This window comes from Mixophyes fleayi, chromosome 5 (assembly GCF_038048845.1).
Source record: "Mixophyes fleayi isolate aMixFle1 chromosome 5, aMixFle1.hap1, whole genome shotgun sequence".
Taxonomy (NCBI): Eukaryota; Metazoa; Chordata; class Amphibia; order Anura; family Limnodynastidae; genus Mixophyes; species Mixophyes fleayi.
In genome coordinates, this window is record NC_134406.1 from 69885976 (window position 1) to 69913765 (window position 27790).

Consider the following 27790-nt stretch of genomic DNA (forward strand, 5'->3'; position numbering starts at 1 on the left):
TCTCCCCCACTTTGAAATCTTTAAAAACTCTCTGATAGCCCAACTCTTTACTATACCCTACCCTACTCCAACCTATACTACTCACTCTGGTGCACCCTCATTACTGTTCCCCCTCTACTCTGAGTTACACCTGCTCTGCCCTTTTCCCACTAGACTGTAAACTCCTTAATGAGAATAGCCCTTATCACTCTTTGTTTTCACGTCTGTACTTATTTTGGCTATCTTGTATGTCCTTATGCTATGTAAGCTCTGTTTTTTCCACTGTCCAGCAAGGCAGAGCACCATGACACTTTACAAATCAGTGACAATATATATGCATGCAAACCTTTTAAAATTCATATGTAATATACAAATATAATTGGAAGTATTGCACGAGTTTCTTTGTACAAGGAAGGTCTTCCGTGATAATAGAATTTCAAACAAGCAATGCATAAAAACCTAATTTATTATTATACACTTGTGCGCTGTACATAAAAGCATGAATTAAAAAGATTGAGATCTTACTTTCCTTGCGGTAATTTGAGATTCTATTTTCATTTACATCAATCGCAGTCATTGCAAAAGCTTTTCTCTTTGATTCTTTCTTTATATGAGATAACAGATAATTTGGAAATATCCTAAAACTTGGGAAGATATTTATCTTCCAATTAATGTGGCATGCACCAAAGAAACAGACAGTAGATTTTTTTTCTATTATTATCATTATCACTTTTGCCCTTTCTCTTTTGTATTTTTTTGTCCATTACAGTGAATGTACTTTCTATGTTTTTTTACTTGTTGAACAAGATGAACCCATTTAATAACAGTTAAATAATTATAGTATGAGTCAGATCCCAAGCTGAGCACAGTAATATACCATGCATCCTGCAAAATGTGTCAAGCTGCGATAATATAACTGTAATTCTGTATGTGAAATATGCACATTTCAAGTCAATAAATATATGAATGAGAAATATATAGAAACATAAGGCTATAGCAAGAATTACATAAGATAAATGAATGCTAACAAATTAAAAGTATTATAATTATTATAGTTTTATACCATGATTTTATACTTTGGCGCTTTGTTCTGTATGAAACAAAATATTTTGTTCAGTTTTACAATAGTCAAATACGAAGGTAGAACAATTATCTAACCCAAATAGTTTATACAGTTATACAGTATTTTAAGCTATACTATACTAAGCCATCTGGGTAATGGCATAAAAGGACATGTGATACATTTAAATATCAAACAGGTTAAAAGAGACCGTCAGGACAATTTTAAGACATATTGGCTTTCAGGGAAAAGCTTCAAAATATCTCCCAAACACATTGTATTAATGAAGAGGAGAGACTGCTTGCTTTCAATACTGCTACCCATATTTATTTACATAAAGGGTTATACAAAATAATGAGTGAGACTATGCAAATCATTGTTAATACTGTTAACTGGTACCTGGCTGGCGTGCTCTATGAACAGCTTGTACTGAGTGTATTTTCCTCACTGTCAGAGCCATATTTTAAATAATGACCAACAAATAATGAGAAATGAACAAAAACTCAATTCCTAAGCATATTATAGAAAACCAAATTGTTCAGAATATACGTAGCCCAATTGAGTACCATATACTACAGTCTACAAACTGTCCAAAATATAATGCAACAGTTACTTTAATCAAATTATAGGGGTCTTAATTATCCAGCCTAAAAACCTAACTAGTGTACAAAGCTGGTAGACATCACCACACAGACTTAAGTTGCTATTACGGCCAAAATGTATGGATATTTATACTAGGTGGCCAGCAAACAGAACAATGGTGGCTCTGCAGCTACAGGGCTCGGAAGTGAGATGGGCAGACAATGCCAGGTCACCCCCCCCCCCCCTCAATTGATAGTAGATAGTTGGGCCCTGGAGGTGAGAATGGCATCGCTGGACCACTACCCACTTTTTACAATTGGGCCAAGTAATGCACTGTTCTGCCCCTGCCGGGAACCTTAATAAACGGCTTCTGATGCTCGAGTCTGTCTTTGACAGCTGTGTACAAGAATTGGGCCATATGCTGCAGTGCATAAATCAAAAAATGTAAGCCATGAACTTTGTGATGGTCGCGATGGGGTTAAGGGCGTTTTCCTGTTTAAATTAAACTACCCTCATGCTCAAAACAGTACTTCGCCTGGGACTCAACCATCTGCTCCATTTGGCAGGATTTAGGTAAATACAATCACCAGGAGCTGTAGTCGGTAAAGTTGTCTGTTAGACAAACACACTGCCTTGTATTGACTACAGTGTCTGACTGCAGGCTCCTGACTAAATGATAACATGACCATCCATTGATGAGAAGGCTGTCATTTCTAGAACATGGACATCAATACCGCAGCTGACCAGCAGAGATCCCAGATAGGTCCCAGTATCCTGCTAAATACAGCAAATAGTATGTGTCACAGGGGACCAACCTTCACCAAGGTATTATTATTATACAGAGGTGGATTTTAAAAACAAACAAAGAACATTTAAGTTTAACAATCTCTTTAAGATGTTAATTTATCATTATGTGTATTGTATACTGACGTCACCTCTAAGTCTTTAATTTAATTTCTTCAGTGTCAGTGAACCCCCAGTTTACATAATCTATGTCCTTTTCCATCAATCCATCTATCCATCCAAAAGTTATTTCTCAGGATTTGCTAGACTGACTGTGTTTGCAGATGGTGAAAGTATTGTATGTAGCTATCAGAAGTTGACCTTGATGAAAATGCTTTCAATACATACATAATACATAACACAAAAGACTTTGTTTCTGTATACGTTATGGTTGTGCGGCAACTTAACATGGCATTGACATCATAGGAAGTTTGAATCAGAATTGTGTTGCTGTATGGAGAAGATCTGAACTTCACAGAGCACTTTAATATTATTCTGCTTCTGAAAATGTATACATGGGTCCGTTCTGACTATGTAAAAGACAATTCTTTTGTTTCCCTAATTGAGAAGGTAGTCTGGACCTATCAGGGGATACTTAAAAGGTTACTAGACTGATTAACCTTTTCTTGTACATGACAACTTGAAATACCACAGAAATAGTCATAGTGGAAGCAACACATTAATTTCTGAGAGCAGTTATAATGATGGCTCACATATGCAACTGAATTTAAAAATAAGCCAAGACCTCCTAAAAACAACTGCTTAAACCATATACCACCAATAAGCTGTTTTTAATGGTGGATATAAATTATAAGTAAGATATACTAGCTAGCATTATTCCATACATATAACCTTAGTTTTCTGTATATCTATATTTAGTATCAGGAGTTGTACCACATACCGTCAATGGTAATAGATTAGTGCCACTTAGTGATTACCTTTTTTGAAAACATTTAAATTGTCTGTATGACAAATGAGTAACTACAAAAGTAGCAGGGGCTGTTACGGGGTACACAGCTGTGGATGGGAATTTCTTTCCTTCTCCAACATCTGTATATATATATATATATATGTGTTTTTTTCACCTTTAGTACATGGTACCATTAAAAAAATATTACTATGGAGTCCACAAATGTCTAGTTATGCCCCTGCAGTTTGGCATTACCAGAGAATAGTGTCTGACCGCTGTCCCTCTCCGACATGAGAACAACTTTGCTTTACTCATCAAGAAACATTGTTGTCTAGTTGTCTAGATCGGTGTTTCGTAAACCTGGTCCTCAGGACCACTAACAGAGCATGTTTTCCATATCTCCTTGCTTTAGCACAGATGTATTCATTACTGACCGGCACATTGCAACAGATCCACCAGTGATATAATTATTTCCCTTGTCACCTGGTAAACATGCACATTTAGTGGTGGGCTTGAGAAACACTGTTCTAGATAACAATTTATTTAGCATAATATCCTTTTAAATATAGTATCATGAGGACAGACATGACTCTATAGATAGACTATAGATGCAGCATATTCAATCTAAAAATCATATTGAAAAAGTAGTCCCTATTTCGTTATTTCACTACAGATCACTGAGCCCCACTGCAACTCATAGCTCTTGTTATCAATATTTGGTGCAGTGCAATCTTGATGGATTAAACAAGAAAGGTGTTATGTTCATGCTGCATTTCCATTGGGTTAAGCATGACGCTGAAACAAAAAAGGTTTTATTCTCAGTTTTAGTAGGAGGTTGTATATTTTTGATCCTCAATCCATCAAGCTTGCTATCCTGACCTGAAGTCTTAAAGAACAGGTATATCCACTGTTTGCCATTACTATACATCAAAGGTTGTGTATTATTGACCTGAGTAATATTCCTGATCTATCTGTAGAGTTTGGGCAAAGTTCACTGTATCTATATGCTGCATTTGCTGGTGTTTCTTCTCCCTCTATGAGATCTACGCAGCACTCCACTCTTCTTTTTTCATTCAGCCTATTTTTAAACAAGCTGAGAGGGTATCTCAAGCATGCAGAATGAAAAAAGGAGATTGTAGTGTGGCATGGATTAGTTAGAACCATTAAGGACCCTGGATGATCCAGACAATGGAGCACGGACAGTAAACATGGCTTATTTTAATGTATGTTACCGAAAGTCACCCAAAATTATGTTTCACTTTTGGGCTATTCTTTAATTAAATAAGTGCATCATGTTTTCACCCTTTTGCAGTGGTTACCATGTTAGAAGGGATGAGTTTCTCCATATTCTATCATTTCAAGTCAGCGAAGTGTGAGTGTTAGGCTTGCAGACTTGTTCTGCAGAAATGCAGTGTGTGGATTGGTGGTGGTCATTTACAGGACTTAAAACAAGTAACCAGATGGAGTTCAACACTTTTGATATTGACATGAATTATCATGCAATAGAATCATGTGTGACTCTTAACTAACAATGCTAAATTAGACTGCAGGTTAATGACAGATTATAGTACTGATGTTTTGGGTAGTACCAACTTTCCCATATTTGAAGTCAATAAGAAATGTAGATAACAAAAGTTTTGGAGGCTTGTGGTATATTTCAATTAATATAATACTGCTTATTGTAGTTACTTGGAGTCTTGGTTTTATTTGTATATTTAAGGTGATCCAGAGTAGATATTAAAGAGTTCTGACTGTTTCATTGAGTGATTAGGAGTGAAAAATCTATGTGGAGTAGGAGCCCACAGCTTGCACACACGGAGGGCTCACTGCAGTTTTAATTTATCACTGTATCAGATTAGGATCAAAATTATGTTTTTGAAAAATGTAAATACAGGTAAGGGATCTGTCATCAGTAAACCCAGTATCCAGAAAGTTCTGAAAGCCAGAAATAAGAAAAAGGGAATAATTGCTGATTCTTGGTGATGTTATGCACAAAGCTATCATCACCAATTGCCTCCCCCACCCCTTAGAGTCACTGTGAAGAGTACTGATAAACCACTTAATTTGAATAAATAGATAGGGTTAACTCTTAAATGTAATTAAGAATTTTTTAGGCATAGTGACTTAATTGAGACAAAACCTCTCACACAGAAGACCAAAGTATTCCAGATAATAGATCTTATACCTGTATATGTTTACCAAAACATAATTTAAAACAAATATGTGACAGATTTCAACAGACCATCGCCATGTACCGGTAGATGGCGCTAAACACCATGTGGTGTAGATACAGTACATTTGCCATAATAAATAATAATTCCCAGTGAGGTATAGTGCTGGCAAGAAATCCACTTAAGAGTGAATGAATCAGCACTAAAGAATAAATCAGTAAATATCCATAAAATAGCAGGATCGTACCTGCATTAACTATTCAATAAAATAGTACCAATAAGAATACACAATAAAATGTATACAAAGCTTAGTTAGACATAATTTCTCATTTTCTGTCACCTAGTTTCTAATTTTCCGCTCTCAAGTGTCATATGATTATTTATAATATTGCTATTCAGTCTAATCATATTTTTGCTATTTTATGTTGCTTTATCTGCAACACATCTTTCATTTTGCTTATAATATATAGGTATTGCAAAGCTTTACTGCTGATTAAAATAAGGGTGCCTGAATCATGAAGAAAAACATTATTACAAAATGGGCATATAAATTAAGCATATTCTTTTATGGAGTGTAATACACTCTTCCAGCTTACAGGTGTCACCACAAAATTGTACAATATGAGCAATGGGATTTTTCCAGTCAAATTCGTTCCATAGACAGCAATGGTGACACCTGGAGACAATAAAGGGTGATACCCACACAATAATGCAATTTATAAATAAAACATTGAAAAGTTATACATTAAAAATAATTTTATATATTAAAATGCATTTTTAGATAATTTACAATGTTATTTAATTTATTAAATTGTGTATGTTTAAATATCTTTGTTAGAGAGTACCACTTTTGGGGTTTCTAAATAAATTTTAAAAGTGATCAATTTAATCTCACTTTATTTTGTTAATCTCATTATATTTGGTTAACATATGATATATGAATGTAATCATACTATATGATTTTTAAATAATGTTGTATAGTAGTAGTAGCAATAATAATAATAATAATAATAATAATAATAATAATAATAATAATAATAATAATATTTATAATAATTATAATAACAATTAAACAAAATATGCAACAAAGATATAATAAACAGAATAAAATATGTTTTTTAATGTTGAAAAAAATTACTGTAGTTATTAAAAGTATTAGTATATTTTATACAGCATTTGCCTAAAGTTCAATTTGATTAATGTCCTACTTGCTATCCTGACTTTCCAAAATATAATCACAGGGCATATACTATTCATAGAAGTGTCAAAAGAGGCTGACTCATGACATTTACTAGTAGAAAGTCATTTTATATTAGCTTTCTGCATGAGAGTACAAGCTGCTACACTAAGAATGAATCTAAATTTGTACAGTAAGGCATTAGAACGTATATCCAGAGATCAATTACAAAGTGGGCTCACAGTACTTCAGGGCGAACAGAAGTTAGCCCTGATATTGATCGCTGACTAGTAATATAAAGCTCTATTAAGCATTTAACCCCTCAGCTGCCAATGTCAATAGTATCGAAGCACTTTACACACATAAGATCATCATATTAGAAAAGCAGAAGTAAAATGACTTTATTTATGGGCATTTAGAAAGTGTTAGTCTATAGCTCCCATAATCGTAAATGAAAGTTTAATATACCTATTATTTGTATAAGCAGTTGATGTATTTTTCTAAATACGCTCATTCTTGTTTTTCTGTAGATGAAATAACCAGGGAAAATAATATTTGTGGAACAAACTTTGAACAATTATATCAATGCATTACAATTTAAACTAATTTATGCACAGAGTAGTATATTATGATAACGTTTCAAATGTTATCATAATGACATTATGGGTTAGTTCTATCAAATAACTCTTTTAATGTCACAATCAGTAGTGAAGTGCAAATGGTGTTAATTAATAATAATAATAATAATAATAATAATAATAATAATAATAATAGCAATAATAATAATAATCTTTAAGTGTGAAGGCCTTTCCCTACCGAGGACTTGAATGGATTGCACAATTTTCCAGTGCAGTTTTCCAACCTGAAGGAATTATTTATGCTAGACAGGTTCCTGTAATGTGACTGGTAAGTAAGCAGCCAGGCAGAGCAGGAAAATTGCTACAGAGAGAAATGCCTGTCTGCTGGCAGCTAAGAGATTATTAGCTGGAAACAGGGTCATGCCTGAAAATCATAAACACACCAGAGATATGACACTCGTGTAGAGTCACAATCACACCCACCCACATCACAGCAGCAGCACCCAGCCCTTCAGTCAGTGCTGAATGTTGCTGAAGAGATACCCAGTCAGACTGTGCTGGGTGTGTGTGTGTCTGTGTGTGTTCAGCTTCTTCATTGTCTGGCTCGTCCACATTCACCAGGTTTCTCCTCCCTTGGGTTATAATTGCAGGAGAAGCAGCGGCTGCTGGAGGGAGCCCTCTGTAAACAGTGACTCTCAGGATGGATGGAGCTCACTGAGAGCACAGGTCAGGGACTGGGATTTCACTGACACCCGGACTACAAACAGCAAAGACCACAAGCAGAATGTTGTCCATCTCTTCCTCTCCTTCCAGTGGCGTGAGGTAGTTTATCCAGGTAAGTGAGCTTCCAGTTTTCATGTGACGCCTGTTGCGCTTCAAACGTACGGAGAGGATTCCTGCTATCTGTTGCCATCTACCTTTCTGTATTCTGTAATCATCACGTTCTTCGAGGTTGTTAGCTGCGTTTTCTGCGTGTTGTCTTTGGCCAGTGCTGTATATGAGGGTGACTGACACTACCAGCTTGTATCGGTATTCAACTCTAGTCAAGTTTGAGTCAGGAGTTTCTGTTATTGGAAATAAACTGAAGATCAAATCTGCTGATAGGAAGGTTATCTTTAATGTGTTACCCCTACTTGCTAGAATGAACCCTCATTTTCCCTTCCCCTGAAATTAGATGTTTCACTTACCCTGCTGGTTGGAATCCCCACTTTATAACCTCATTCTATTCCTGCAGCTGAGAATCAGACTTCATTTTATTCTGTCTTCTAAAAATGAGACCCAATTTTACAGTATATCTCCTGCTGGGAATGGACCCCAGCTTATGCCTATGGTTGGGAATGATCCCCATTCTGTTATTGTTGCTGGTAATAAGTCCTCATTTTGTTCCGTAACAAGCCACTTCCTCCTGGTGGGAATGAGCTGTGGATCTGTTCCTTCTGGAAATGAGCCTGTTCTATTCCCATTGTAGGGAATGAGCTCCAATACTATTTCTGCAGCTGAGAATGAGCCCCAGTTCTATTCTTGCTGTTGGACGAAAGCTCCTGTTTTTTTCCTGCTTCTAGGAATAAGCTTTATTTTGTTTTTATTATTTCTGCTGCTGGGAATGATCACTATTCTGTCTTCACCACTGGTAATAAGTCCTTTATGGTCACAGCTGCTAAAGAGGAACCTTATTCAGCCATTGTTTTATAAATTGGTTATATTTTGTTTCAGCTGCTTAGAATTAGGTCTGTTTTCCTTCCAGCCGAGAATAAATGGGAAATGTTTGCAATGTACCCCTTTCTTATGTCTGCTACTGTGAATTACCCCCTCCTCTCTAGTCCTTTTGCTAGAAATAAGCTGAGTCTAGATTTGTCAACAATAGGCCTTCCATATGCCCTACTGTGAATGAGACCCATTTCTCTTGTGTTACAGGAGTTATGTCTGCTTTTATGCCCACCGGTGATAATAACCCCATTATTTACCTGTTTTGCTTGTGATTCTGGGAATGAAACCCAATCCCTTTATTCTATTCAATATAAGCATATTTTTAGCTTAATTTACCACACACTCAAAGTACACACTGGGCCTGGATCACTGACAGCTAAATCAACTATCTATGTTATTCTTCGCTTTAATTCCATACAGGAGTACAATTGTATATTCAAGTCAGGATGTCATTTTCATGATAACAGCAACAGTGTTTTGTTGTAGAAGTCCAAGACAATGCAAAGTATCTATCTATCTATCTATCTATCTATCTATCTATCTAATCTATGCATCTCTACAGTTCAATGTGTTACATACCATTATATGAATAATGCCCACACATGCACTACTATAATAAATACTGTTGTGACCCATATACATTGTTCCTCTGTATTACTATATGTCACACAGGATCAGTTTTCCATGGAATCACAAGATACTTGAAGCATGCTGTTTATAAGGAGAAGGATATGATGAGGTTATTTATGTGTGCTGAATACAGCTGGTGATTACTGAGACAGGAGCCAAGAATAGGCACTATGCCCCTTGTTCAAGCTCTGCACTTGAGGCTTCGTATGATAGATAGATAGATAGATAGATAGATAGATAGATAGTCACATGGTGTTAATGTATTATTGCTATTGAGTGGGTAATTGCATTTATAAAAGACAACAGGCATTATTGGAAAGAAAAAAGCATGCACTATAAATCCTATAGCCTGTGGATTCCTAACAGACCTGCGAGCACACCCTTTGTAATGTAGCCACAACAAATTCTAATTATTCCATAGTCATGTTGGTTTGAACTGCCTGCAAACAGTATGATAAGTGTTGTTTATTATGCTGGTTGATTTGCAGTCAGACTGTATCCATCCTAGAATTTAAAGAACAGCAGCTGAGACACGCATAATACTGGGTGGATGGAGAGTCAATGAGATTAGCTTTGATTGGAAACGAAAGAAATCAGCTTCTATTCGTTTACATTTCATCTGAATGTGTTGCAGGAAATGGCAGAGGTATCTTGCTTTTTTTATTTTCTATGATGATATTTTGTGCATGCAGCATGCGTATTATAAGTCATCTACATGGTAAATGACAGTAGCCAAGCAGCTATTTATAATTATTATGGTATGGGTTTTAAAAATAGACAGATCGTTGAAAATTACTTTCCCAATCTTAACCAATAGAGATACTTCAGTTGTAAATCTTCTCTAGAAACTACTGAAAAGTGGAGGCCAGTTGTTAAATGATTAAGGCCGCATAATAGAGGCTTCCTTGTTATCTAAAAGACATTTAAGGCAATATTCACTGTGGTTGAAAGTGAACTACAGATGTATTTTGGTGGAATGTATCATTCTTTACATTAATCGTTTTTTGTTCACTAATGGCTGGTAATTAGCATTTCTGGTAAAATAATGCTTACAATACTTTAAAGATCAATCATTCTTTAAGAGAATAGTGATCCAATGATACATTATCAAGGAGCAAAAGTAAATCCATTTAAACCTTTATTATATCATTGATCTTTGTGCCTTGAATGTAAATAAGGTATTTACTTAGAGTTTATTCTTTTTCTTTACTGGTTCTCAGCTGATTTTATATAGACATCAAAAAGTAAAAATAAATATAATGTCAACATAAAGCAGGCAGGACAATGTAGACTGATAAGGACAACAATATTTTGGTTCCGAACTTCAACTTCACTTCAATATATAGTGCATCTTGCTATAAATGTAATTATTGTAAAATGGTTTCAGATTTCAATAATAGATATTTGATTCAACAAAAATAAACACTTGTTACAGTAACTAATATGGTTTAATTTTCAACTAAAATATTATTGAAGTTGAATGTTGGGCAACATCTTATGTATGACTAGGCCATTCTTATCTTAAAGGGGGTTTTGACCTTTGAGGGGTTACATAAACCTTACTCCAAATTAGAATGTACATCTGCCAGTGTTCCTCCCATGACAACATACCGTTAGCTCTATATAGCAGGGTGCTAGTAATTGTAACTGGGGTCCCCTGCTGGCAACTGCTATAAAACTGCATGAGAGTGCAAGATAGAGAGACCAGATGCAGTGACCACATTGACAGGCTCCTTATAAGTAATGTCTGGAATATTCTATCTGTAAATTGGTTTCTTCCACTACAGCATTACAGCAGTAGTCCAAAAGAGGTCCCCGTCACAGCAATTATAAGACCCTATTGCATTGAGAGATTGGGAGCGAGGCATCACCACTGATGAAATACTGTGGATTAACGGTAGGGCGGCAATGTAAATACCCCAAGCCTGCAACCTCTCTGTCAAATAAAAATCCAGGTTAAACCCAGCTTAGCACACAGGTCATTTTAAATATTTTCCTTTTGAGAATTATATTGTACTTATTCAATATTAGTTTTATCAGATTTATTTCTACACTCCTTTCCCCTTCTAATCCATAAATCAACGTTAAAGTACTGAGTCACTTTAAAGACGTAAAGGTTCTATTTACTTTTGACGAGTTTTCATTTTTTACATATTAAATTGGTAAAATAAAGGGTCTATCTGACCCAGAACTGAGTTTTGACACAACAGAGGAGGTCGGTTATAGACTCATTGTGACTGCTCCCCAAAGATAGCAGCAGCGTCATGATAGCAGTATATGCACAGGGTATTTACAAAATGGTTATAGGTGGGAAACCCCCATAGTACAGCAAACACCCGGAAGCACAGAGGCACAGTGGTTAGCATTGGTGCCTCACAGTGCTGGGGTCATGGGTTCCATTGCAAACAGTGACCTGTATGTGTGAAAGTTGTATGTTCATCCCATGTTTATGTGACCCTAGTGTGTGTATGTGTGTATATATATATATATATATATATATATATATATATATATATATATAGTCTATATTAGTCTATATATAGTTTTGTCACATTTGTCACATATATATATATATATATATATATATATATATATATCTACTGTATAAATGGCTAGTGGCGTGTGTTATTCTGTCTGTCTGTGTGTGTGTGTGTGTGTGGAAAAAATAAAACCAAGCTGCAGCGCCACCTGCTGGGCGGAGTTATACACTGACCTGCTAAATTCTTAGTGTGTGTGGGAAAAAAAATTCAGAAAGGGCTGAAATTTGGTTTACTAAGATGTTTTTAATTTGTTAATTTAATTTGTTAATTGTTAAAAGTGTTTATAAAGATTTAAAAAAAATATATATATATTTCTTGAAGGAGAAGTGACAGTTGGGAGTGGTTGGTGGTTGCCGGGGGTGAAAGTGGGGAGTGGTTGGTGGTTGAGGCCTGGGCTATGGCTCAAATGCATGACAAGAACCTTTTTAACACCTTAAGTAGCTTGATTTGACTAGAATGCATGAGTATCATGCACGGGTTAACTTGTATATATATATATATATATATATATATATATATATATATATGTGACAAATGTGACAAAACTCGGCAAAAGTGGAATTTAAAAAAAACAGCAAAAAGCATTTTTTGACTAAGCAACAAAACCTTCACATGTTGTATTGTGATGCTGTTTTGTCTTTGTTGATGATATTGTTATTACAGTAAAATAATGGGTGTATGTATTTACTTGATGGTAGTGTAATATAATAAAAGAATAGTTTTATATATTTACTTGATGATAATGTTCTTATAATGATAGAATTTTTCTACATATCTGCTCACCACACTACATGTATTTTGACTTCATTTGGTTACACTTGAATGTTTTGCAAAAGGAAAAACTGCCATTAAAAAAATAACAAATCGACACTGTTGCTAATGAAGCATGTAAGGCATATATCTGAATTATTATGGGATATGTGCATACATTACATTTTATCCTGTTAGCTCATGCTATATTAGGTACTGCAAAGGGCTTTGCATTGTTGCACATCAATATGAATGACTTGTACCAAAACAAAATTTAAATTGGGAATTTAAAAGTACAATATCTAGATGATGTGTATTGTATTATTATTTATAAAAATAAATAGTTGCATGTCAAGATTGTTAACTGTCTTGTTAATTGTGTTGCTTTGCTTTTTTAATCTTTTATTTCAGCATTCAAGACACTCTAATTCAGAAATTTTAATTGCTGTCTTTTGCCTAGCGAGTGGGAATGTATACCCTAAACATAATTGAAATCCTAAACATAGTTTTTTGCTATTTTTTTTAGACTTTTTGGACCTGCCCTGCCCATATTTATGTCATACTGCACTAACAATGGTTACACATCTATTTTCTGCCAATAGGTCCCACTCCAAGACATTAGGGATTGAAGGGATTATCACACACTAGATAAACAGGTTGGTTTTGAGAGGCCATAAAGAGATTAGGGGAGAGAAACAACAGATAATGGCACTCTGCTGAATGGGAGGCTTTGCTAGCAGATTTGTCAACATACTGGAAATACTAAAAATAATACATACAATACAATACATACAATAATTATTAATACTTGTATTGGAAAAACAGTGAGGGGAAATAAAAATAGGGTTAGTATGCGTTTAAACATAGCATTCTAGAGAGGGTTTCCTGTTAATTGATAGTTGTTGTGGCAGAGTTGAAAATAATTTGCAATGACAATGCCCTTTCACAGACTTGATTTTTGATGTTACCAGGTATGAAGTACAGCAGTTGTGTATTTTATGAGCTCACAATTTTAGCTATGCAGTAATCACTAGGGAGCAATAAAAAGCTTTTGCAATGATATTTACCGTCCAGAGTTTCTTTTATCAGAAGGTAAATCTTACTTTTAACAGTGGCATAATGTAATGCAATGTATAGAATAAGCTATATGATGTAGTCTATATTAGTCTATATTATTAGGCATATGATATAAGTATAGGAGACATGCTGTCTCATGTGATTAAATTCACCCCCATGTAAGAATAATGTATACTAAGAAATAATAGACCTAATTGGATGGCATCTTTACCGTCCTTTACCATCATGTAACTGTTTGTGAATGGTAACTTCACATATTTTAAAATGATTCAACCTCCATACAGAGGTTTGTTCTTATTCCATACTCCATACTGTTTGTATTATTGTGTAGTTGCATAATATCATGAACCATGTTGACACTTGTTAGCAAATTATTAGGATTGTAAGGAGGGCAATATTAAAAGTCAAAAAATAAATCCTGTTACAAATTGAATTAATATTATGACCGTGAAAAGATGAGAGTTTGACCGATAATAATTAATAATATTTATCAAGCACAAAATAAATATGGTTTCTTAAAAGGTAACTCCACTCACAATTTACATAACTGATAATAAGATTTCATATTTTCTGCTGTGTTCTGCTCCTTCGTAGAAGTAAGGGTTGACTCACTGTTTCTAAAATGTATGAAACTGTTATTAAAAATAATGAAAGGTTTCAGAGATCTGTTGCCTGCCTTGCAAGCTTTGTTCTAGTGAATAGAGGAGGGGATTAGATATCATTAATGTACATCTTACATGGGCCTGTTCAATTCTCTGCCAGTCGCAAGATAAGCACCCAAGCCCTATTTCTCATATATTCCTGCTCTGTGAGCCTCCAATTCATGTGTAGGACTATTAATGAATTCTGGATGAATCTGATTTTTTTTCTGTTTGTACATTTTTGCTAAAATTCACATTATGAAAGGTTGTTATGGGTTGTAAATGCACATTTCAATTCAGTTTTAACTATAACTATTTAAGATGTTATTCGTATAGTATCAGTAGGGATGATCTATATTACTTTCTCTAGGTTTGTAGAACAGTTCTTTTCCCTAGGAATTAGTTTTACTTCATTGGTCACTGAGCTATATTAACTTTTAAGTATTTTTGATAAAGTATGTTCTAGCAAAGTCACTGACTTGAGTCTTAAATTCCTTTGTGATATATAAACATCATCAACTTCATTGTACAAAAATAATTGGATGTGTATCATATAACACTACATATACTATATGGACAAAAGTATTCGGACGTTTGACCATTACACCAACAGAGACAGTAATGACATTGTATTTAAATACATTTGTGCCCATTCATTCTGTAGAGCATTTATGAGTTCAGGCACTGAAGTTGGACTAGAAGGCCTGGCTCGCAATCTCCGTTCCAGTTAATCCCAATGGTGTTCGATGGTATTGAAGTCAGGGCTCTGTGCGGGCCAGTCAAGTTCTTCCACACCAAACTCATCAAACCATGTATTTGTAGTCCGTGCTTTGTGCACTGGGGCACAGTCATGTTGGAGTAGAAAAGGGCCTTCCCCAAACTGTTGCAAAGGTGGCGTCCTATCACAGTACCACGGTTGAAGTCTTCAGAACAACCTATTTTGTGTCACAAATGTTTGCAAATGAAGACTGCATGGCTCGGTGCTTCATTTTATACATCTCTGGCAACGGGTCTGATTGAAACACCTCAATTCAATAATTAACAGGTGTGACCAAATACTTTTGTCCATATAGTGTATAATAAATATATTGTTTTTTGTAAACAAATAACAATATAATATCTAATTTTTTTTTTAAAAAGAAAAATTATAAAAGTGTTTCTTACAACCCAAATAAAAAGTAAAACTCAAGGAACTGACTTTTGCTTACATGTTGCTCAACTTATTTCTGTGCAGTATTTTAATACTGCCTTTTCTAAGTGTATTTTTTCACAACTGATAAAAAATTCAATTACCTAGACATTTTAAATTAAAATAATATCTCTAACTTTAAAAGTGATATGGATTTTTTTTTTGCATTAAAAATTACATTTTTAGAATAAGTTTTATGTGCAAATCATTTCTGAATACCCTACAGCAATACAACTTTAACTATAATTTATTGGAAATATTTAACATGTTTTTTTCTGGTACTATTTACTCTGCCTGCAGCACAAATATTACACAGTGTGATCATATTTTTCAGAATTTATTAACTTAGTTAATTTAAGGTAGAGAGATTATGATTTGTTAAAACCCTGCCGATTAATTGCAAGAATTTATAATAATGTAACAATAAAAGTTTATATGGTTGCATTAATAGGGCATGGTGGCACAGTGATTAGTACTGCTGCCTCTCAGTTTTGGGGTCATGAGTTCAATTCCAACCAGAGTTCGATCTGTGTCAAAATAATGTAAACTTGTGCCGAGCTTCTAACCTACCTATTTACTACAATTCAAATTAAAACAGAGATTCTTAGTAGCTAGTATCTTGGACAAGTTAGGAAGTTCCTCCCACCAGTGACAAGGGGATCTATGTTAGGGGAGACCTAACACTAACCTATACTCCAAGTTCTATCTGTGTTGTGATTGCATCTTCTTCCCATATTTGTGTGGGATTCATTAAAATGCTATATACTCACATACTCCAAAAACACAATGATGGCTTAATTGGCTGCTAAGTAAAATGCATCTTAATGAGTGTGTGTTATGGAATTTAGCCTCTGAGCTGCAATGGGGCAGGGACTGATGTGACTGATAAATATTCTCTGCTGCTTATTATATTTAGCTGCAAACTAGACATGCGACTGGATACCTGTCAATATTCCCATCTATAAAACTCTGGACCCACTAGGCCACATCTCTGATTTACTTCAACTATACCACCAATCCACCCAGCCACACCATTGATCCATCTATCCGTAGTATGCCTAATATTTAGGCAATACACCCTACCCCTGAGTAAAAGGGTAATGTATGTATCTCAGTGGAACTCAAAAACACAAAAATGTACATGTTTTATATAGCATTTAAATGACACATAATAGACTCTGTGATCTGATATACCATTTTATTAATATTAATACTATTAACATTTATTTATATTGCACCAGCAAGCTCAGCAATGCTTTACAATTTTCATCACACATGTCTATGTGTGATGTGCGAAATATCCTCCTAAATATTTATGCAGCTGAAAAATGCTCACTTACCTATGAACAGGTTTACCTGGCTTATGAATACATAAATAATATTTAACTTAGAATGGCTGAAAATAAAAGTTGGCTTGTGTTAAGATGCTTCAATAATCCAAATCAGAGGTTTAACTGTTGCATAGAAAAAGTATATTTGAAGATTGCTGGATAGTCTTAAGTAGAAATAGCCTAAAGGGAACTTTTAAATGCTGCGAAGGATTCAAATGCTACCAAAAACATCTCAATATTTAGTAATTAAGCCAAGGATCTAGAAAAGGACACAAGCAATACATTTTATCAGGTGGCTAGACTCACTGTATAATTGTTAGTATAGTTTTAAAGAGACACTATCATCATTAAGTTATTTTGTTTTCTATACTGTTAAATATGTCAGTGCCCTGTAGTTAACATTGCAAAAAAAGAAGTAGCAAATTAATGTTTTCAATTTTATAGATTTGGAATCATTGTGTTTTCAGATACATTACGTCTCTACATGTACAGTTGTTATTGTTATTGTTTATTTATACAGCACATTCATATTATGCAGCTCTCTACAGATAATATTTAATCATTCACATCATTCCTTGCTCACAGTCTAATTTCTCTACCACACAAACACACACACACACACACACACAAACGCACACACACACAAACGCACACACAGGTCCGTTCAGTCAGCAGCCAATTAACCTACCATTATATTTTTGGAGGAAACTGGAGCACCCAGAAGAATAAAACATAGGGAGAACATACAAATTCCACAAAGTTATGGCCGTGGTTGGAATAGAACTCACGGTCCCAGTGTCAGCATTGCTAACCGCTATGCACTGTATCAGATCAACCATGTAAAACTAGTCATGCAGTATGCATGTTGTCGTGATTGTAGCCTTATCAGGATAAATATGGTTTCCGGCAAATTACTGGGATTATCAAAGGGTTAAAGTATTATGATTAAGGAAACAGACTTCCAAAATCCTGCTTTCTGTCACCTTACCATGATTATTTACTCAAAGATATCCAGTTATCACAGAATAGCAATCAACCCTTTTTTATTGCTTTGTTAAGAGTGCCACAAATCCTAAAATATTAACTTAAATTCCTTTGTCCAGTAAGAATTATGTGTTCCTTATAGGAAACATAATGGATCAAAGCAATAATTCTCATAATACGTGTTTGTGAGGACCGCTGAATAAATTTGAAAACTCTGGAATTAACCAAATAATATATGTCAATGGCATATATACAGGCCCATTAAAGAACCCATAGGGTTCAGCTGAACCAAATCATATTTCCTATGTACATGTTTTATTAATCTTCGGCCTTCTTCTTGCTGATTTCTACTATCCCTTTCTCTATCTGTCAGATATAATCTGATTTGCTTTACCCTGTCACCTTTGTTTGTATATATTTGTGTATCATGTTGTGTCTATGTTCTGTTTTCTGTATATGTAATGTACGCCGCTGCGGACCCTTTGTGGCGCCTTATAAGTCAAAGATAATAATAATAATAATGTACATAGGCAGAAAATTATACCATGTTTATTGTAAGTAATGCCATATCTCTCCTATGTTCCTGAAGGTTGTTATGGTATGTGTTTAAGAACCCATTGCTACAACTATTCTTGGACTACAGGGCCATAAATCTGTTTTAAATAATGTCACGGATGAGGGCGGTTGGCAAAGGAAAGTTTAAAAAGTAGTGAAATGATTTGAGAAATTGTCAGTTTTTGGGGATCGATCTGCTACTGAAAAATTGTCAATACCTTCTGGACTTTCCCAGGCAGCGGTTTATGTGAAAAAGTATGTGAGTGTAGTTCTTCCGTATCTATGTTTTATGTTTTCTTTATTTTAAAGAAAATGTTTTGCATTTATATTTATGTATGCCAATTTGTTATCCCCATTAAATAATAATTGTGTTTTTTTGTGATATTACATCCTGTTTAATAACATTCATGTGTCAGGTATATAATGCTATGTTTATGTAGCACTATAACTGTTTGGTTAATCGTAAATTTGGGTAAATTAAGTTAAATTAAATTAGGTTGTGATTGCCTTTTTAATTGGTCAGGGACTAAAATGAAGTATTCCTAAGAGTGATGGAAATACTTGGTGGTTAATAATGAGTGTGAGATATACTTTTGGGGAACTTTAGTAACCTTCAATTTCATATGCCCCAACATGCGCTTTACAATGCAGCGAGCTACACCTGATGATGATGTGTGTATGTGTGTGTGTGTGTGTGTATATATATATATATATATATATATATATATATATCTATCTTACAGAGCCTGTATACAGCTTCAGTGGAAGTGGGGTATAGTGCCCTATTTGAGCTATATATATATATATATATATTTATATATATATATATACATATATATTTTCTCCAAACAGTCACGCAAACAAGCAATCAACGTCCCATGTGTTTATGATTTGTAAGACACAGCAATGGTGCTGGTGATAGAGGTCAGCCTATTTTAAAGGCATGGCTTTCACTGGCGAAAATGAGTCTAAATTTATCACCATCAAAACTATTTTATAATTTTTCTATCACGTTAAATCTGCTGCTGGTGGTTCACTGATTCTGGCATATCAAGTAACTCCCTTGTTCTGGTTAGCCAATTGTGCGATTTCAGCCTGTCCAAATAATTGTAATGTGTTTTTTTATGATGTATGCTAGTTTTTAATTTGTAGTTGGGTTGAACTCATTCCTGCTATTAAGGCTTTTACTCAGGGACTAGTAGGGATTTTCCTCCAACATTTCCAATTTTGGTGTAAATTACTCCTGTTCTGGATACCTTGTGCTTTGTTCAATGTAAGCTAAGAGATAACAAACCTCTTCAATTCCTACTACAGTATAAAATTATTTACTGTATATCAACAGAGGGGGCCCAAGCAAACGTCTCAAAAATATTATAATGTATCTCCTTTACATTGAGGTCACTACAGTATAAGTGGTCTATATTCTGGTCCACTTGTTTTGTAATCTGTTTCATTATGACATAAGGAATAAGGGCTAAAAGGTGTGGAAGATTTGCTTTTGGGGGATTTTGTTTTCTTTTTCCCTTCCTTTCCATTCATGTTTCTCCCTTCTTGTTAAAGTTATAAATACATGCTTATTTTAAAAGTACAAAGCAGTTATCAATTTAAAGCAATAAATTCTATATATTAGAAATGTCTCAGCTGATTGTAAACTATATTTTAAGTGATCATCCATGAAACATATAATTGCACATTTGGGAAGTCTACAATCTAATATAAATTGTTCTGTATGCTGTTGCTTATTTTGAAAGCAATCACCTGTTATTTTTATTAATGGCTCTTGTGTAATGGAGGCTTAATGAATTAGGTCATTTAGATAAATTTAGACTCATTTTCGCCAGTGAAAGCCATGCCATTAAAATAGGCTGACCTAAAAGGAGGCAATGTATTGTTTTTATTAGTAGTAATAAATAAATTGTAATCATCATGAAATCTATTAATTATGATAGCAAAACATGACCGACACTGTTTACTCCTACATAATTATTCCGATAATGAACAGAGCGACATAGAAAAAATAACTACTTACTAGTAAAAAGACACAGAGCAAATCCGATGAGAGGACATCGCGACACTTCCAAATGACGTCAGTTGCGTGCGTGACTTTGTTTTTTGTTTCTTTTTTAAAGCGGCAACGCATGGACTATGGTAATAGTAATTTTATTCCTAACCCCTAACCCTAACTCTAACCCCTAACATAAAGGTAATATTTACCTGGGTCTGTGTGTTGCTGCTTTAAAAGCCAAAATTTCCGCGCACGCAACTGATGTCATCGGTGTTTACAGCACCGATAACTCAATTACCACCGGAACAATGAATGATGGTCATTGTTATTCCTAATAACTACAATAAAAATTGATAATCATTTTATTTATAATTATAGTGTGTAAACATTGTTTACGTTTTTTGTAGTAATAATAATGATATAGAGAAATATTGTGATGTCAGGTCTCTCCTGTCCTTCAGCACTTACAGAACTTGTGTAAGCTAGATCTCAGCTGATATGTCCATCATGGCAGCTGCAGTTAGATTCTGGTTAAACAGTGTACATCTGATGCTGATTTTATGGGAAACTGCCTCACCTAGATTAAGGAAAAAAAAATGTGAAAAATAAATTTAGTTAGTGATGGGCCCTATAATTGCATCAAAACTTAAATAAACTAGTATACACATATATGGTATCAATATACTCCGGAGAACTAGCTCATTAACTCTTGGAATAACGTTCTAGTACTGCATAAAGCATATAAACGAGGTGAAGAGTTAAATTAGAGTTGTACTTTAACTTAAAATATATTTAATTAAACATGCTAATGTAAAATTCACATTGGTACACAAAGTACTTAAATGTTATTTTTCCCAGTGGTCATGAAATGGTCGACAACAGGTTTTTTTAAAAAAATTTTTTACTTGAATTATTTCAAACAGTTTTTGTGAACAATATTTCCTAGTTATAGTTATCTTATATTGTAATGTAGTCTTGAAATTCTTGTGACGGTTATCTGCCTGTTATATGCTGTATTTGTTATTTGTGAAATGCTCATTAAAATCTCATCCTAATGGTTAGATATACAGTATATGAATATACAGCTGATTACACATTTATGGGTATGCCATTTTTAACAATATGTGATAATGGTAATATAGTAAGTAAGCTAAAATTTCCGAGAATACTGGTAAGCAGAATCGGGGCAAGGGGGGTCGGGTGCCGCAAGTCGGGGGGTCGGGTGCCGCGAGTCGGGGGAGGGGCCACACGGGGCTAGTGTGGTAGCTGGTCTCCTCCCTCCCTCCTCTGTGTGGCCTGCTGTGTGTCACATGGGACATGCACTACATCACAGGTGCCATCCAATGTGTGAAGGGGATGAAGACTCCACAGCTCCTAGATGGAAAAAGGTAAGTTGGGGGAGGGGTGGGGTAGTTTATTAAGTGTGTGTGTGTATATTATGTGTGTGTGTGTGTGTGTGCACTGCGTCCGTGTATTATGTGTGTGTGTGTGTGTGTCCACTACGTCCGTGTATTATGTGTATATGTGTGTCCACTGCGTCCGTGTATTATGTGTGTGTGTGTGTGGCCACTGCATCTGTGTATTATGTGTGTGTGTGTGTGTGTGGCCACTGCGTCTGTGTATTATGTGTGTGTGAGGGACCACTGCGTCCGTGTATTATGTGTGTGTGAAGGGGGGGGGGGCCCAAACCGATATCTTGCCTAGGGCCCCATGAGGTGTAAATCCGGCTCTGTGCCTCCTGTCCCAATGCTAGATACGCAAATCATTGAGAGGTATGAAAATGTTGTAAAGACTGATTTACACAGCTTCGTTATTGAATTAAGCTAGGAAATAATTATTAATGAAGAAACAGATAAGACATGCTAACTATAGTGAAACCACATTGTAAAATAATTCCCAGAAAATAGTTGTTGCTTTGCTGGTGTTTCTGAGCAATTACATAATACTGTCTAGAGATAGAGTTTTCTGCACTCCGACCCCAATCATGACATTTTTGCTGAAGTTGGTTACAGTATACCATATTTTTTAAATTTTTTAGATAATAACTTCTAAAGAGAATATGGCTAGATAATGATAATTGGATACAATATGCAAAATAAATCATCATTGAAAAGTGAACAATTTCAGATAAATGAATGGAATGAAAACATAAAGAGGTCACAGGCACAACAAAGGATATCCTACAAGACAGGAAGAACACAAGGATGGGGAAGGGAAGAACCTGTCACCTAAACCATTACTGGAGCACTGAGTTCCTGGTCTTTACATGTTCTTGGGCCTATAGCAGCAGCCTTTCACTGTGGGATAGCCTTCAGATATTCAGGTGTCTCCATGATTTGGAATAGTACAAGGATCATCTAAACTACAGTAGGGCAAACTGAGGTTAACATGAGCTAAAACACAAGGTATCGACAAAAATGAGAATTTGAAAGACACGGGCTGAACACTGCAACAGTGAGTATAGGATACATAAGACACAGACTAATACAAATACACAATGTACAAGTTCACAGGCTCAGGGATTGAGACTAAGTAATTGTTGTAGCAGATTCAGATCAAAGTGTACAAAACATGACTGGACACAGGAACAGGCTATAAGATGCTACAGCCATCTACAGTGTACTAATGAGCCATATATACTCCTGGAGGTCCCTGGCAAACTCATTACAGCGGAGTTTGTTAGGGCAGGAGCTGAAAAGACAGAAAGTCATACACACAATGGAGAGATGATACACTCAAGAGAATGTCTGTAAGAGTCCAGTGACATTTTCCTTGTTCCTGCTAGACAGATGGCATGTTATCTGTGCCCTTCTTCCATGAACTTTCCATTCCCTGTGATATTGGGTATTTTTGCATTTTTTTGTAACAATAAAATCTTTATTGAGTGTTTTGGTTTTGCAAGGTACGAACACAAATAAAATCAAACACGTGAACAGGAAAGGAGGGGGCACAGACAACAAGTACGATATGTATGGCTTATATGTGGCTCCAGTTGCAATAAGGATATGACCCACAACGTAGTGGTTATGGTGCCGGAGCTGTGGTGGATAATTATGTAAAAGGATCACCTCCGGAGAGGGGATCAAAGTCACCTTTATGATCTTGTTTATAATGTTAAAGATTTTCAATCAAAGGGTTTGAATCTGTGGGCAGCTCCGACATAAGGTTTTAAGACATAATTGTGTGTCTTACAAAACTGGGTTCATCATAGTTGGAATAAATTGTCATTGTCTTCCACAGCTGGAGATATATTCTCCCTATATCCTCCCACTGATAATCATATTAAGAGTAGAATTCAAGTTCCCATATACTCATATAGCACTAGTTAACCCCAAAATCTGCGTATATTGAACCATCTTCATATAGTTAATACCTTCAACAGTTTCTCTCTTGTATATAGCATGAATATTACTAGCTCTCAGTTCAAGCCTAGAATATTGTGGCCGAGCTGAATCTGAACAAAAGTTCTATATTGATTTTTAAGTGTACAGATGCCCATCCATGACCAGATTTGGTCACTCTGCCTTAGTGTGAGTGACTGGCTCCTTGACTGCTTTGGTAATATATGGTGACCAAATTGAATGAAGTGTTGGATACCATAGGACAAATTTAATGTACTCAGCCAATGATTGCAGCCTGGAAGGTCAATGTCAGTCTGAAGTTTCAGGCAGTCTTCATTAACATCTGATTGATCCTGATCAGACTTTGATTGGAACTGATGCTCACCTTGAAACAACCAAATTGTCCATCCAGACTTTATTTTTATAAACTTTGTACAGCTGCTCTCTGATAACTGCCTTCAATTTAACAAGCTGTGCAGTGTTGAAGCTATACTGCTTATCAGTCATAACAGGCTTTTAAAATACATTTTCTCATGGCATCAAGTTGCTTCACATTATCTCCTTGCACATGTACTTATTATGTTAGAAAAGATAATTCACCTAAATACCTGAATAGATTGGCATGCTGATTCTCCCTGCTGCTCTGGGCACCATGGTAATAAATCTGATTAGTCAGGTTTATTGACATATTATTAACCAACTGGAACTCATGCAACAACGCCTGCCAACAGCACTTTGTCATTTCTTCTGCAGAAATACATATTTCATCATTTAAGTACAGTATTTGTGTTTTCATTATTTTATTTTGCTGTACAGTGCTGACTAACATATAACGTATTATGTATCCCAAAAAAATCTAATTTAATTATTTTTGTTGTTGAATATTACTTAAGGACTTTCACCCAAAACTTAAGATCTATTATTGATAGAGATGCTCGGGCTCGGTTTTCTGAAAGCCGAGCCAACCCGAACTTATGGGATCCGAGTAGGCTGGCGAGCCGTCTCGGTACTTTCGAGCGTCCTCGGATCTGAATCGAGGCAAAATGTCATTGTTGCGTTGTCGGATCTCGCCGGGTTTTGGATTCCATAAGTACCTCCCTCCCGAGGAGATCCAGCGCCATTGCTCACACGGAAACAGGAGTAGCAGTGTTCCCGTCACTCTCCATTCTCCAATGACATTGCTCAGTGCCATTGGTCACACAGAAACAGGGGTAGCAGTGTTCTTGTCACTCTCCATTCTCCAGTGACATTGCTCAGTGCCATTGGTTACACAGAAACAGGGGTAGCAGTGTTCTTGTCACTCTCCATTCTCCAGTGACATTGCTCAGTGCCATTGGTTACAAAGAAACAGGGGTAGCAGTGTTCTTGTCACTCTCCAGTCTGCAGTGACATTGCTCAGTGCCATTGCTCACACAGAAACATGGGTAGCAGTGTTCTTGTCACTCTCCACTCTCTATTCTCCATTGCCACTGCTCAGTGCCATTACGCATACAGAAACAGGAGGGGTAGCAGTGTTCTTGTCACTTGAGAAAAATTGACTGGAAATTAATGTTATTGAGGTTAATAATAATGTAGGAACAAAAAAAGAGCCAAATTATGTGATTTTAGGAAAAAATAGGGATTTTAGAAAAAAATAGGGCTCCAAAACCAAAACCAAAAACCCAAGGGCGGTTTTGCCAAAACCAAAACCCGAAGGTAATCCAGATTCAAAACCAAAACCAAAACACGGGGGTCAGTGAACATCTCTAATCATTGAGTGCAGTTTAGTATGTTACCATGAAACCCCGTGTTTTACTTACTTATGATGCGCCACAAGTCAATTCTTGAAACTCATGGTCCCACGTTGGTCTGCTGTACATTCGCTCTGTCCACCTTATTAATGCAGGGAGAGCTGTTGTTGGGTGAAGTTTTTCTTTAATGTGATTTATCGTTTCATCCCATTAGCAAAAAAACAATCATTGTTGGCTGGGTCATAGTCACTGATCAGGCCAGCTGTGTCTTTCATGTGATCAACACACCATTTGCATGTCTAATTACATTTGTAAGTATTGAGGATTAGCATAATAATTTAAAGTAAATGCAAAATAGTAGCAGATTAGTATCAATGTGGGTAACACTCATGATAAGTGAGTATTGAAGAGTTTCTCTATCCTGGCATCTAGGGAGAAGCTGTTTCCATCACCTAATATTGAATCTGATCTTGTCAATATCATATTTCAATATTGAAACATGTTAGTTTATTAATATTGAAACTGATTGAGCTTAATATATCTAAGTATATTTATACTCCTAACGGGCCTGATTCATTAAGGAATGTAAATGCTCATATGTGCCAACTTTTGCATAAAATCGCTCTGCACATGCCCAGAACAGGACTATACAAAAGTGAACACAGCAATATCCAATTAATCTTCGATCGCAAAGGACCTTACGGCAGCCTACGATTTCAGGGACAGAACGGGTAGGGGACTGGGCGTATGCACATAGTCAATTTACAGTAAGGCCGTACCAAAGTCTTGCACACACAGCAGCCTCCGATTCAAGCTTTGGGCATCTCAAAGATACGTGTCTTTCTGTGGTATCACTTGCACTAGTTACAGGTCTGCTGTAAGTGCCGACTGATGCCGGCTGTAAGTATGCTAGAACATGTGTTTGCAATCAGGGTAACAATACATTTTATTTACAGTAGATATTAATAACATCATGATAAATGTTTTGGAGTGTAAAGAAAATGCATTTATTTATTTTTTTAAAATTTTGTCATTAATTACTATATTGTTATGTGATTAATCATTGAATACATTAATTTTTTTCCATCCGTTTTTTGGGACTTTCTATCCCACATATTGAACATAACCTGCAATGTATTGTCTGTTAGATCAGAGCATATTTAGACCCATATTCAGCTAGACATGTTTTTTCGGGTCCGCTCCTAGTTGAATATGGATGTGTGTATGCAGCGCCGGTGCTAGGGTTCACGGCGCCCTAGGCAAAATTTCGCCGCCCCCGCCCCCCCCCGCGAACACACTAAAAAAAAAAGTAGATTGTACTTACCTTTTCTCTAGCTGATCCGCGCCTTCTTCACGCAGAGGCGGAGTGATGCATTCTGGGAGGGGAGGGGGGCGCCGGGAAAGAACTTTATTCACACTGTCTGTCTGACAGACAGTGTGATACTTCACAGATGCCCCACGGACACTGAAAAACAGCGGCCCTCTCCTGAGCCGCTGACTAGATTAGAAAATCTAGTCAGCGGCGCCCTGCAGGTCCCGGCGCCCTAGGCAACTGCCTAAGGTTGCTTAATGGGAGCGCCGGGCCTGTGCGTATGCCCGATTTACGCACACTTTTAAAAAACAAATGCAATTTACTTTCGCTTTGCGTGCTTACCGATACAGACCCAGTATGTATTGTTCCTGTTTTATATTTGTAGTCCAAGTATTTAATGTCAGATTGGTAGATGAAAAAACTAACCAAGTATTTAGTAATAAAATATTGTGGCCATACATATACATATTATACTGTACATTAAAAACAGAGATGTGAGTACTATATATAAATTTCAGACTAATGGTTTAAACACATCGTAAGCTGGCAACTATAACATTTGGGAAAGAATTCTGTAGGAAATATGTTACCCTCTCAGATGTTCTTGTAGACATATAAATAATGATTGAAGAAAAACACAGCAATGCCATAACTGGAATTGGATACAGCGCTATTGTATTGTCAATGCATGGGAACTGGAAGGTTGCTTGCTTAAGGCAATTTCTTTGCAGGCAGCTGCTGGGTCTAATTGCTGATAT

The 27790-nt window shown here is 35.8% G+C and overlaps 1 protein-coding gene across 1 annotated transcript in view; it reads left to right on the top strand.

Annotated features, from left to right (window-relative positions):
* The first annotated feature begins 7588 nt into the window (after positions 1-7588).
* The window catches only part of LRRC3B (leucine rich repeat containing 3B), a 180840-nt gene continuing 160638 nt past the window's right edge, over positions 7589-27790 (top strand). Inside the window, exon 1 of the mRNA XM_075212357.1 lies at positions 7589-8075. The gene's annotated coding sequence lies outside the window, so the exon portion shown is untranslated. The remainder of the gene's footprint in view (positions 8076-27790) is intronic.